The sequence below is a fragment of the Polyodon spathula genome, chromosome 4 (genome assembly GCF_017654505.1).
Source record: "Polyodon spathula isolate WHYD16114869_AA chromosome 4, ASM1765450v1, whole genome shotgun sequence".
NCBI classification, from domain to species: Eukaryota; Metazoa; Chordata; class Actinopteri; order Acipenseriformes; family Polyodontidae; genus Polyodon; species Polyodon spathula.
The window spans coordinates 65644976-65660287 of NC_054537.1; the positions used below are offsets into that span (position 1 = coordinate 65644976).

The following is a 15312-nucleotide window of genomic DNA, read 5'->3' on the forward strand; positions in this document are numbered from 1 at the left end:
CACAGGGATTGCAATGTGTCTCTATATAGTGCACTTAACAGGGTCTAATAAACCTATGCAGACCTCCGGTTAGTTGACATAGTTCCTCCCCATTGCTTAGCAATCGTGTCTCGGTACACTCTACTCTCTTCCTAACCCCGAGTGAGAGAGGAACTGCTAGATAAAGGAATCCTGACAAATGTGCTACTGAAGACAGATAGGAGGTGAGAACTATACTGGAAATAGTACGCGTTAAGAGGAGGTTTGATAGAATGTAATATGCTCAACAGGCTAAGATGTATCTAGTACTGTTGCCCCTTCGAACAATTGTCATCTTATGTTGAGTTTATCTGAGGTTTTATGTTGGGGTATAAGTGCTCATTCTTATCCATTGAATGTACTGACTAATAGCTCTTAATCGAATGTACTCGGTACAAGCAATTTGTGTACTATAAGTTTAACTGCTCTTAGTCAAACTCACGCACACGGGGTTATTTACTGTATCAAGGCATTTCCATAGTGGCGTTTTGTTTTGTTCAAACCTTTTGTTTCATTTATTTATTTTTAAAGCGGGAATCAGCTCATTCACTTGCAAATCTTTCCTGAGTCTGTGACATCACCACAAGCTACATACTGTTTCACAGAGCTCTTTATAGTTCTGTCTTTCATTCAGCAACCACACTTGTTCAAAGAACTGTCCACCCACCTCATTGTCTAAGTATTTGTTTTGTTCAAACCTTTTGTTTCATTTATTTATTTTTAAAGCGGGAATCAGCTCATTCACTTGCAAATCTTTCCTGGTCTGACATCACCACAAGCCATACTGTTCTGTCTAAGCTTCTCCACTAGTTAGTACTGTCCACGTGAGGTTCATTTCAGTAAAGACCATAGTATAGTTCGTTTTATGAGATTGTGTTTGCATTTGATTAGCAATTTGTGAACACCACGGGATGAACACTCCATATCACAGCTGTATATAATTTGGTTTGTATATATTGGTTGGTTTGCCTATTAGTGATGATGTGCATGATTTGTGAACACCACGGGCAAAAGAGTTATATAATTCTGTCTAATCTTCTCCACTACTATATCCCGTGAGGTTACATTTCAGTAAAGATGAGGTAGTTCGTTTTATGAGATTGTGTTTGCATTTTAGCAATGCAGTGATGAACACTCCATACACAGCTGGAGGCATTTGTCAAATGGAAACATCCAGTGTTTAAACTGTAACCTGAAACCTCTGTATTGTCTAGCTGTTTATTGAGGAAGAGAGATATGGAAGATACATCTTCTTAGCTGTCACAACTTCTAGTACCATGGATGTTGATAAATTATTTAAGGTTTTAGACATTGTATGCTTTTCTTACATGAATGCTTTTGTATTTATTCATTTTTTTACAATAAAGACAGATTATCGTGGTAGAAATGTCATTAAATTTTTAGCTTGTGTAGGTGGATCAGTTCAGGACAGGGTATTTCTGATAAAATCTCTATTCTCTTTCAGGGAACCTGGGGGATGGAAATTTGTAATAAGTTCTCTAGAATAAGTTCTCTAGAATGGTCATTGAGTCTGTGAATCATTCATTGTCAAGCTGTTCCTTGTGAAAAGCCAGCAATATGTGCCATAGATTCTGTAAAAGTTCTTAGAGATTAGGGCAAACGTTTTAAACCACGAATGCACTTCAGCCTGGGTCTTTTGCATAGTGGTTAGGATGCTTGTCTGCCCTGGTATGCCATCGTGGATATAGAAACACCTGCTGGCGGATGACTACTTTAGCAATCTATCACAATCTGTTAGATCCGCTTCATTGTCCATCACACATTTAGTAATGAGAAAATACATGTCAGGTATTTATTTGCAAAAACAATAACTCAGCAATGTAAGAATGACTGAGCATGTGTGCATTGCTATGGACTCAGTCCTGTGTGTGCATTGCTAAGGAATCAGTCCTTCTAGATCTCCAAATTTATTAAAGCGCATGGGAAAAAAATGTCATTTTTTGCAACGTGGATATTGTAAAATGAGACAATGACAGAGCATTAAAATAAACTTTCTAAAATCAGGGAACTGCTAAACTCAACACTCCATAAAATGTATTTAAACATGCAAATTAAAATTACTTTAATTTGTAATCAGTGGATAAGTGGTTACCAGATCCAATGTGCTTTCAATAATAGGGGATGCGACAATTGTTTCAGTTAGTACTCTGATCAGTCTCCTTCTTGCTCGGTCATCCAATTTGGAGGGATGGCCTGATCTAGGCAGTGTCTTGGTGGTGCCATACACCTTCCACTTCTTAATAATCATCTTGAACGTGCTGCAAGGAATATTCAAGGCCTTTGAATTTCACCAACTTTGTCACTAAGTTCTTTTGAACGCACCTTGGTGCTCATGGTTGAGTCTTTGCTTTGAAATGCATTACCTAGCAGAGGAAACCTACAGGAACTGCTGAATTTATCCATGTGAATCGCTACAGGTATATGATTTTGAAGGTGATTGGTTACACCTGAGCTAATTTAGGCTTGCTAGTACAAAGAGGGAGTGGACACTTATCCAACCGAGCTATTTCAGATTTAGTTTTTAATTAATTTTCTACAAAGTTCCAGAATATTTTTTTCACTTGGAAGTTGTTGGGTAGGATCTCTAGATAAATGAAAATAAAATATTTTAATGCATTTTAAATCCATGTTATAAGGCAGCAAAAGGTGAACATTTTGAAAGGAGGTGTAGACTTTCTATAGGCACTGTATTAAGCTTTTTTCATAAAATTATTCATTAGTCTTACATATAAGAAAGTAAATTGAATTATACAAATATAAAATATTAATCAATCTCCTTGGGTGACTTTTCTGATCATGTGCAGCAACAATACCTTTGAGCCTCAAGCTTTAGTACTGAATGCAGCCGATCAACAATTTCTAAAACCAGGGTTAAGCGTAGTTGTGTTGGACCTTAACTACAAAGGGATTGTGTATCCTTTCAACAGTTATTCAGGTAAACAACAGTACAGTAATTGAAGACATTGTATTTTAAAATGCAGCAAGCAGTTTTGTTTGGGTTTACTATGACTGGCTCCCAGCAAGCAAGCCACACTGCCACTTCAAGAGTCTGGAGGACTTGTGGTGAAAATAAACAAAGGCTTTGTGTTTAGAATTTACTTAGGTCGGCCAAGGTGTCCTCAGCTCACCATGCACCAGCGACCCCTGTATACTGACCAGGCGCCTGCGGCTTGCCTGTAAGCTGCCCAGAGCTGCATTGTTCTCTGACACTGTAACTAATGGCTGCATGGCAAGCCCTCAGAGTGAAAAGAAGAGGTCAGCTGATGGCATACGTTTCGGAGGACAGCGTGTGTTCATCTTCACCGCTCCCGAGTCAGCGCGGGGGAGTTAGAGGTGAGCTGAGCCTAAAAATGCAATTGGATATTTGAAATTGGAGAAAAACAGGGTAAAATCAATTGCTGACTACTAAATAAAAAAACATTTAAAAAGAAAAGCAACTACCATTTTTTATGCAACAATTAGTTCATTTTAATATTACACATTTCAAACGTATTACTTAGAAAAGGGTTTGCATTTCAGTTCAGCACTTCTCATTTCATATGGCTTTTGCATTTCTTTTGTGTAACCATTGTTCAAACAAGCTTACAGCCCACTTACATTTTTCCTGAGTACTTCTAGAAAACCAATTGCTGGCAACTATATTTAGATCGTCATCTGTTTTAGGTTCAGCAAAACGATTACTAACTTTTCTCTCCATTCCTAGCTCACATTTCTTTGCTTTTTGCATTTTTATTTTGTTAATGCCACTTTTATGTTCTACATCTAAAACTCAGTCAGTGCTACAATCTTCACTTACAACAGACATTTTTGTCTGTAAGTGGGATTTAAAACTGAAACTCCGAGGAACTCATGACAACATTCAAACAATATGAAAGACAAATATTTTAACTGGTTGAACTAAATGTAACCAAAAGAGCAAAAAACAAATCCATTTACCAAATTAATAATCAATTGAATCTTATTAACGAAAGTGTCAATTAAAAATAAATATTTTAAGTGACATAAATTACTCAAAAGTGTCTAATCTGTAAGAAACTAATCTGCAGTTTCTCGTTCCTAAAGGCACTCAAAACAGTGAATTATATTTAGATTCAGCACTTATCGTTGTTTATCCCCTACTAAAGGTGTGGGTTGTTCTGAAACAAGGCGAGGCACAACCAGGCATCAGTACAACCCACGCCATCAAGTGTGTGATTGCTTACAAGTAGGTCAGATGTTATTAGTGAAGTTGTTTGGAGCCAATACATGCTTCAGATATTTGTACTTTGTTCAACCAACAAGTTGTCTGCCACATGTCTCACGGTATCAGAACAATTTCAAATTTTTCTAATTCTGCGATTGGCTGCAAAGACAACAGGGTTAGCCAGAGTTTGGATAATGTTTATTGGGTTGTTTTTTCTTGTGTACAGTTTCCTAGTAACTGAAAACATTGTATTCTGGGAGATGTAGTTAGTCTTAGGGAAGACGAGAGGGGAGACAGACAATCGTTGCACCAAATTGCTATGCATATTTTTGTGTATTAAATTTAAATTTAGTATGTACTTCTGATTTTTTTTAATGTGTTAAAACAGCAGGTACTCAGCTTATCTGGACCGCTGTGTTTAACAATGCACAGTAAATTAAAAAATAATCACCACATCTTTAAATATAACCCGTGGTTGTCCCATAATGACTGTTATACAAGGGATAGGGTGTTATACATAGGGTACATGCTATATACCAAAAATGAAGGCATACCCATTGCCATGAGCAACATCCATATCGAAGGATCTCATAACAAATGTCCATGAAACATTTTACTAGAATTTGAACAATAGTTTTCTTAAATAGCTCTGCCAACCTGTCCCTGTCTTGGGAATGCCCCCATATCATTTTTGCATGACTTTCTTAGAATGGGGACATATATGTTGCCTTGATTTTGCACTAATCTTCCCCAAACTTTTGTCTTACACTCCTAGCCTCCTACAGGAATTTTGAATTGCATTTAGTTATAATCCGATAATCTTTCGATTGTATATGCATATTTTTATCCTATACATGCACTCATTCACTTTCTTACTTAAAGCAGTCCAAAAGTATTATGTAATCACTTTACACCATAGTCATCTAATGCATGTGCACAAAAAAATACTGTAGAGACGATAGAGCGGTCAAAAGTCCTTCAAGTTACTTTGGGGTGTATAGCAAAACATACTGTTTATTGTACAGGCAATACACATACCAAGGTAAAAGCTGGGGGGATGCTTGTTTAGTGGCATTTCATTTCCATGTCCAACATGTAAAACTGAAACAACATGTATCCAACAGCATATCACTGTCATCAATGTTAGCTTTTTTATTCCTGAAAATGCCAAACACAGTTGCAACATTACACTAACAGGTGAATTTGAAAATTAATTGCCTAATGCAATTGATGCTATGATCATATTTGATACCGTGTAAAATGTTAATAATGGTCCTAAAATAAAAAATGCTTTGTTTCAAATCTTATTTTACTGTTCGTGGTATGTGATCTATTACTTTTTTGCTGAATTAACCGTGATTTAGTAGGTTGTATTCTAGGTTTATGTATATGAGAATTACCTGGGTTGCTAGTCACATTTCAAGACCAGAGGTTTTTTTGGTCTTTATTTTTATCAGCATTAGTATTATTAGACACCCCTGTGTAGTATTCAATGCTCAATTTGCCCAGAGATACTTAGGGTTATGCAAAATGTTTTTTTTTTTTTTATTATTATTATTGTGAATATATCTTGCCAGAATAATAATGTAATATTTATATTGCATGACATTTTTTGTAATAGGTTTATGTCACATTGATGGTACACAATACTATAGGAGGTATACAGCACAGCAGAGTGACAATGCAGCATGTGTTTATTTGTTCTGCGTGTACATACAGGCAGAACAAATAAAGGCAATGTTTTTAGCTATATGGAGTGTTGCTTCACTTGATTTATATTTAAAGACCTACATAGTCCATGCCTATCGATATAATTCATCTACATTAAACTGTTACATGGATAAAACCAGTGTTCTATTGTGTAAAGTATGTTAAATATTACTTACATTTTAATTACACATTTCAATTAACTGTTTCACTGACCCACGTGTCTGAACAGAAGATTCCTCATTCATAATGTATGCTGAGTGAGAACTGTCGTCCCCTCAATTATGTGTTTCCCCATGGTCAGGGCTAACAAGTCTTTTTAAAATCTGTTCTTCAACAGAAGCGGGACCTCTAGATGGCCAGTCCATAACCTTTAAAGTCACCTGCTCCAGATAATTCATGACAATCCTGGCAGTACGACAACAGGCATTATCTTGCAGCAGACCCAACTCAGGGCCAATTGCACCAGTAAATAGTTTACTGCAGGGCCCAAGACTACCTTAGTTGTAAATCTGCCCCTTGGAAGTACAATACAATTCAATGCCACCCGACACCCTTAGTGAGTCCCCTCCAAAACAGTCATATTATATGATGTTGAGCTGAGCAAATCTTTCTCCTCGGGCTGTCAGTTCTGGTGACCAAGGCAGTAATCAGCAGTCTCTTCAGTGTTGTGGGGCCAATTGAGGAGCTGCAGTTGATCTTCTTGACCTAAAACAAGACCCATGCAATCTGCTTCTCAGAGTCTGGTTGCTTATGACGAATCCATTTACTGTCCTGATGTCAATATTAAGCCCATGCACAATTCCTGGCAATTCCCCAGGTCCCTATTGTGTAGATACTATATAGGCCATTGTTTGGTTTGGTTGACCTCCCATAACTTATCCAAGTCGTCTAGTGTACAAACCTGTTGTTTGATAAAGTGTCAACAATCTGGAATCAACAGAAGGGGTCTAACCAAAATGACCAGCTACACATCTTTGTGTATCCCCAGATTTCTGCATTGGAACAACTCTGGCAGTCTGGTTTTCATTCAAAAATCATCATCTGCCACCACTTGCCATCATTTGAAGCCATGATCCCCAAACCAACGACAACAAACAATTTTATCAGCTGAGCAGCCACTTGACTAATGATCAAATCTGAAGTCTAAATAGGAGTACCTGCTTTTAAGTGCAAAATGCAACTTAACAGCTATCACAATGTATTAACAAATAAGCACTACTTGGGTAATGTCTCAATAACTTTTTTGACTACATGCTCACTGGGTTCATTTTGCCATATGTAATGGTTGGTCCTTTTATTTTTTTGAGTAGTGTATTTTCATTAGAGTATATGAGGCACACGTTTGCCAGAAGGCTGAAGGGTTGGATAATAACTTCAAGAATCTTTAAAAGGGGATTGATAGGATTTCTGATACATTGATGTGATTTGTCAACCTATGATAAAGGGATGAATGTACTTGACAGGTGCTTCTGTATTCAAAACTATTCACATTACTGATGCTTCCCTCTCAAATTTGATGGCTTTACAGTACAATTCTGAAAAAACAGACTTTGCTGCAGATTTCATTCCCCAACTCCCCAGAAGAAATTAAGAGGCGGTAATCATCGAGGGATAGACATTTGGTATGGGCTGGGTACAAATCTTTTTAGAATCAAAGGTAAACAAAAGTAAAACAATTGTAGCCACAATTTGTCCACATCCCTATCACATACTGTACATACATACTGTATAGTATATAGACATAAGGGAAAAGGGAGATCATTGCATTTCATTTTGACTGGAGAAGCATTATTGTTGTACTGGGAAACCAATAAGCAACCAGAGGTAGTCTATGGGGAAACTAGAAAGGAATAGCATGCTCTCGATAGGATATTAGAACATTTGTTATTTCTCACTCCAAGGTATTTAACTTGAGGATAAGCATGTTAAAACAAAATGACTGCACTCTCTTGAGGCTGTGCAAATGGAGAATACCCCTTAACACTAAACGCATTACTGCACATTTAATAAACAAAAGAGTCCGTAAAGTGGCATCAGTCATGTCAAATCTTCTATTGGCCCTTGGAGGAATTAAAAATGATCTATTTTCAGATGGTGCCGTGCACCCGCATTGACAGACATAAGGTATTCAGAATCATTTTGTCAACATCACTGCAGTGGAAAATAAGCAAGTGTATGAGAGCTTTCCAGCTACCCTGCTTTCTCCACTGAGGTCCTCCTGCCATCCAAGGAACAACGAACAACAAATTGGTGGCAAAAGTGTTCACTATTGCAGAAATAAAAATTGAACAAATGATGTATGTTCAAATAGATTATTTTTTTTCAGCAGCTGTATATTACAATATGCATACAGTATGCTAAAACTCAAAATGCTTGTTTTTTAAACAGGAACTAAATATTTTTTTCAAACTTGCATTGGATTCCTGTGCACATAAGACTGTACTTACAGTACAGACAACTTATGAGACTCTAAACAGTGTGTATAGCTACAATGTTTGCTAGAGAGTTTATGTTCAATTGAAACATGTTACATATGAGGTGTGCAGCATACTTCGTTGAAAGAGTGTTTATGCGATAATATCGCTAGTTTACCACATCGCATTTTCTTTATCCCGAAACCAAGACTAGCCATTTCCAATCCGCAAAATGGGCGGAGAGAAGTTTCACAAGAGTAGGAGGGACCGCCAAAGGCTACATGAAAACAGCTGTTGACCAATCCCAGCCAGTACTTGTGACCTTTTGAAGGGGTGCAAACAAGGAAGTAACATGCAAAAAGGCAGGCGAAGACGTCAGGACAGAAAAAAAAAATGTAATAAAAATGTGTGTTGTACTACTGCTTTGTTTGAATATCAGTGAATGCTATTACATACTACTACTACTACTACTACTACTAATAATAATAATAATAATAATAATAATAATAATAATAATAATAATCTGATTTTATTTTTATTGTGTAAAATATTGAAAAATATAGGTTCCCGAGTTTGAAAGAAACACACACACACACACACACACACACACACACACACACACACACACACACACACACACACACACACTTGGCAATTACCTGGTTACCACAACGACTGCAGCATTGCGCTGCATTGTTCTGTCACTGTTATGAAAGCATGCCACATTATTTTCATACCGTGCCCTGGCTTGTGTCAGCACCATGCAATACCAGCATCCTCATACCCGATTGGCATTGTGCTGCCCAGAGCCCTGTTGTGCATGATATAATGAAAGTGCCGTGAAGAGAAAAAAAAGTTGATTGCATATTAAAGTCGGTTAGTTGTATTTTTGTGTTAATAATAATAATAATAATAATAATAATAATAATAATAATAATAATAATAATTATTATTATTATTATTATTATTATTATTATTATTATTATTATTATTATTATTATTATTTCTGTCGAAAACCCAAAGCAAATTTAAAAGCTTCATCTTGATGTTTCTGAGATGACAGTTAGGCTACCGTTATATGTATTATGTAATGTTGTTATCTACACGTATTTATAAGTTTCAAGGGGACCGCTTAGCATGCTGGCACGGCATAGCCAAAATAAAATGTGTTCTCCCCTGTAGGGGAACGGTGGGCTTGTTCTTACATGCCGAGAATTTGGGCTTCATTTTGAAATACTTTACGAGAATAACCAAAAAACTAGAAGGTTAAAACTAGAATTTAATATCTTTAAAGTGGTTAAAACATTCATACGTTATTTATTAGTATTCTAGTTTGTTTACATTTGTTCAAGTTCAATGTAATGGAGCTCTGTGCCTTTAAGAAATGAATCATTTGAACAGAGGTGGGTGACGTCACAGATGACGTGTGAATATGTCCATGGACTTAAAAATATAAAATGTACTGTAGTCGTAGCTTACTACAAAGATAAGAAATAAAATAAAATATATCTAAAAAGTTTTACCATCACTGAAATAGACACTGCTTCAAGCAAACCTCTCCGAGAGCAGAAAAGTGTTTATTGTTCGTATGTATTAAATAAATAATACATATTGCTTTATTAAACATTTAACTCAAACTAGTGCAAAAAAAGTAGTAAAGAAGAAAATAGTCTTGTGCGTATTTCGTTTAAGGGTGCAACAAACACAACATATATTATGATAATAATAGGTATGTACATATAATAATATTTCATACTGTAGATTATTAATTTTAAATTATTCAGTGTTGTGTGCAAGTGTTCAATATATGAGGTCACTGGAGTGTCTTGAGGCATGTATTGTTTTTTTCTTTGTTGTTGCAAATATCAGGATGTTTTGTTTATTTATTTATTTATTTTTTATTTACTATTTGCTTAATACGCAATAGTTTTTGACAGTTCGAAGTTGACTATAAAATCCGGTGCTGTGAAAGTCTTGCGATGTGATTTATAGCTGGAATTGAGTAGATTTGGTCGGGCGATAGCAAACCACTCCACCTTCTCAACACACTTGTAGTCAACAAGTGATAGCTGCTTTTTGAAGGGCAAAAAGGGCTTGTTTTAGTTCTGTGAGATTTCGCTTGGAATTGTTCTTGTGTTTTATTACAGCGAATGGCAATTTATATATATATATATATATATATATATATATATATATATATATATATATATATATATATATATATATATTATATATATTCACAGTAAAAAATGGTTTAGTTCACTTTCTAAATAATAGGTATTTTCTAATGTTTTTCGTATAATTAACATAATATTTATTCCATCTGCATAGGTGCAGCAGCCAATGTCAACTGGTCTTCCTCTGCATTGGAGTCTCGTGTTCTTTCTTATCTATGATATGTCTTTGCCCAACAGAATATTGCCTGTGTGCCCATCTCTCCAACCGGACCATCAGAGGTTTCCTCCAATTCGGGGGGGGGGGGGGGGGGGGGGGGTCTTTAATTTCCCCAACCGAGTAAAAAAGAAAACAGTAATCCGTCGCATATCTGACTGTGGTGGGACCAGAGTAAGGGCGGATATATAAAAAGTCGGATGAATGAATCCTGTTTTAAATACCATTATACACATATAATTATTGTTTTGAGATTCAGCTTTTTATTAGGGAGCTCCCCTAAATCAATTTTTTAGACAGATACAGGGTAGTAATGCTTGTGACAGGGTAAAACTTTGGCGTGTGGCTACATGCATTCGCTGCTGAGTGACAGGCAGGAGACCGAGACGGAGGTTGAAGTTGATATGACCCTCCGCAGGCGAACAGGATTTATTTACATATCAACACACAGAACAGCTCACGTGACACCAACAGCAGTGGCAGCGCACTCACATACAACACGGTGTACGGAAACTTTGGCTGGATCTACAATATATGAACTGATCTTCCCTGTTCAATAATAAACTAACGTTGCTGAAGAGACAGATCGTGGCAGTTAGGGTGGATATGTGACGGGTGGATGCGTGACGGACGCATAAGTGACGGATTGATGTATATAGAAAATATGTAGGAAGGACAGGTACATCATTATATAAAAAAACTACAGAACCACCGATCAAATATAAGAAATAAAAAAGAAAATGTACCAATAGCTCAGCACTTTACAAGAAACAGACATACCATGGATGACCTGAAGTTTGTGGTTTTAGAAGAAATAAAATTAGATAATGTACAATATAGAAGAATAAAATAAAATAAATGGATAAATAGACTAGGTACCGTGATGCCTGAAGGTTTAAATAGAAAGGAACAGTAGATCATTAGCTATATAGTGAATGACATCACAAAGACATTACATTCAAAGAGAAATAAATATGTGGTTATATAGTGAATGACAGGGTACATCTTAGGAAGCATAGTTACCATAGTTGGTAAGAAGTGGTTTGAAACGTGCTTGTGCATTCTCACAATCAGATGGTATGACATAAAATAATTCTAGCCACTTGTCTACTGTCATGTCTCCGAAAAGATCAAATATGACAAAGGAATGTCACTCATTTCTGAAAACTTTAAAATACCTCACACAACAATGTATGTATTTATTGTGAGTTCAATATGTTGTGTATTGATATTAAATTGAACTATGCTTCAGCAAAAATAAGTTCCACCATGCATTGCAACTCCACGGTAAAAAATCCTCAACAGCCAATCAGCGTGCAGCATCCAAACATTCAGTTTTATAAATAAAGATTATAGCTCCAACTGTACCAGTACCTCGTGGATGTAACTTAACAAATGATTAATTCACATAAATCAATTTGTGAAGTAATTATCCATTTAAAAATAAACCTTTTTTTTTTTCCTCCCGCGAAATTTGTGTTAATGAAAAGTAAACTAGAACTGTTCTTTAAAACTCTAATTTTTAAATAACTTTACTCACAGAAACAGGTCTACCCATCGAATTAAAACAAAAAAAGTTGTCTATGGTTATTGTTAATATTACAGTGATTATTATTATTCTTTTTATGTGCTTATTTTTCAGTAAGCTATACTGTTTATTGTGTGGTCCACTGAGATCAAAAAAAAATAAATTCAGGTGGTTCGCGAACAAAAAAATGTTTGAGAACCACTACGCTAGCCTATCACAACTAACCCGGTCTCTATGTATGAGGTATTATATACAGAATGATAATTCTCATTACAGGGGCTTGCAATAAAAATGAATTAAGAAAAATAAAGGAAACTGCAGCTATATTTACTTCCCCTTTAAGGTGTTACTTTTTTCATTTGCCATTTTTACTTTGTTCATAGTGCCACCTTCTGGCTAGATGTTGTAATTGCACTTTTGTTTCTCAGAGGATGTCAGATTATTATCTAAAGGAATGATTTTCAACCCTGGTACTCAAATCTCCAATAAAACCTTGTTTCAACCAGGAACTTTGTTAACTTTCATGTTTTAATGACATGCATTGTGATTAACATCAATTCTAGATTCTCAGCATGCATATAGATTCTTGTTTAGATGTATAGTGCCTACACTTATACTGTCAAAACAGTTAACAACAGCTACTCATTTTTAAAGACTCTGGGGTAAAGTTTTTTTGTGAAAGGAAAAAAAAAACATACAACATCTGTGGACTTCAAAGTCCACCAATAAACCTAGTTTAGAACCCTATTGGTGCTCGATTTGATGTGTTTTTTTAAAGTTTGTCTTAAAACTACTCACACTAAATGACAAAAATCTGTGTTGGTTTGCTGTTAAGCATATCCAGATTTTGAGAATTTGAACAACTGCATGAACTGGTCATGAGGTTCAATGGCCTTGGTCAGTGTTTTTGTCAAAGTCACTTCATGAGGGTTAATTGTTCTATTGCTAAGAACCATCCATATATTCTCATATAATTTGAATTATAATATATATATATATATATATATTGCATTTTATTTATATATAAATATAAATCTTTTTATTTGAGCATCTGTAAATGCATGCACTAATTGCCGGAAAAATCATTTAAAATTTATAACTTTAAATGAATTCATAATTTTGGTACCATGGAAAAAAAAGTATGTGTGTATTATATATATATATATATATATATATATATATATATATATATATATATATATATATATATATATCATATATATAATATCATAAGGTATTAGCTGATTGAAACATCAAAGGCCGTCAGAAGCATGAAAATCACCAGAAATAAGCTTAAATAAGGAAGTGCTGATAAGTCCTTTGAAGTTGGTTTTGTAGACATAGATTGCAACGTGAAATCAAACCTTTCTTTTTATTACATTCTATACTGAATGTGTGGTTGATTTTATTGTTTATTTTAGGGAGTCTAAAGATTTGATGTGCCTTTAAAAGGTTGCAATACAAACGATTCTTTAAAATCTTTAAAATTATAAAACATTTTAATATTTGGCCTTCTGGTAACACTGTTTGCTATGAGAAAATTCCCTAACATGTGAAAGTAAATATCAGCAACCATATCGTTCAGATTAAGACATATTTAATATATTTTGTGAAATAAAAAAAAATCTATGTGTTCTTTATTATGGTCATAGGCAATATTCTCCCCAAATCCCCATTCGATAAACATCTTCTCTAGCCAGTATTTCGACTTACATTTTACTAATATAAATAAATTACAAAAATGTTCTGAAAGGAGGCTGTGAGAGTTTATATGAGAAACAGTATATAAGCTACATCAGTAACCTCCATCCAGTCTTACTGTACAGGCAGGTAGCACTTCTCCAAACTGGAGTAGCAGACAAGGGCAAAACATACATCTCAAGAGAATCGTAAGAATACAAATAAAAACATTTTAAGGCCTTAACATTTTGCCTTAAGCAATCTGCATTTATGAGTTACTGAAAATCTAATTGAAACCATTATATTGGTCACCAAATCTAAACAGGGTTATTCAGGACAGGATCCGACACCACATAAAATGACCCTGAGCTAACATTTGAAGCAACAAAGAGCCAGCATGCCTAAAACAATATAGTATATGTTAGTCCAAAATGCAGATTGTGTCTCTTCCAGGGAAAATGCATATTAGTAACCACAGCAAAACAAAGTGCTGAAATAGCTCGGCTGAATCTTAAAAATACTGTTTAAAAATGTTTGCAAAACCTTTGCATGCATGTGCAGTATTTAAAAGCTAGTTGAAACAATCCAGCTACAAAGCTTAGCCATTACTGCTATTTGCACATTTATCACAGTCATTTTGTTTTACTCATACAGACTCAGAACATTGTGTGTTAAATAAACAAGCTTTCAACTTACCAGCAGTACATTCTTATTTGGACAGCTTTCTCATTCCATTCATGCCCAGGTTGATCTTTCTTTTTTTTTTCTTCTCTGCTTCTCAGCTGGCAGTGCTTGTCATCAGCTCTATACATTAGAAAGCAACATTTCCTTGTAATATTTATTAGACTACCAATCTACAACATCTCAGTTTTCACTCTTGGAAGAGAGTACGCAGCGCAGGACCTGCACCTATTCTCATGCTCTGGCTGCTGTAACACAGCACAGCGAGTGCCTCAATAAAATCCTGGCAGGTTACAATGAAGGCAATGATTCAAACAATACCCCTTGGTAATGTAATAATTCAAGCGCTCGATTATATGTCACTGGGCTTTGCAAGGGGAGCTTCCATCAGGAAGCTGTGGGAGGCCTCCTTTTGAAAGCATTAATCCACTTTGGATTGCCCTCTTTTATATTAGAAGATGCTGAACATCTATTTACTGCAGCTTTACCGCCAACACAGTGCTCAGCACTCAGTGCATTTTTTATTTATGAGATAAAAATCGTAGAAAGTTCTGAGCTCTTTGTTCTGAGACAAGAGTCTGATTTTGTATCAGCAACATAGCAAGAATAAGACACTGAATATTGAGCACACAAAGTGCCTTTGAACCAGAGGTGGCTCTGGCTGAGATGGTAAAGTGAGGATTTTA

General features: G+C 35.5%; 1 protein-coding gene across 1 annotated transcript in view; it reads right to left on the reverse strand.

Annotated features, from left to right (window-relative positions):
* Positions 1-14917, reverse strand: part of LOC121314758 (retinoic acid receptor beta-like) — a 218895-nt gene extending 203978 nt beyond the window's left edge. The window contains exon 1 of the mRNA XM_041248407.1: positions 14642-14917. The gene's annotated coding sequence lies outside the window, so the exon portion shown is untranslated. The remainder of the gene's footprint in view (positions 1-14641) is intronic.
* Between the last annotated feature and the right edge of the window lie 395 nt (positions 14918-15312).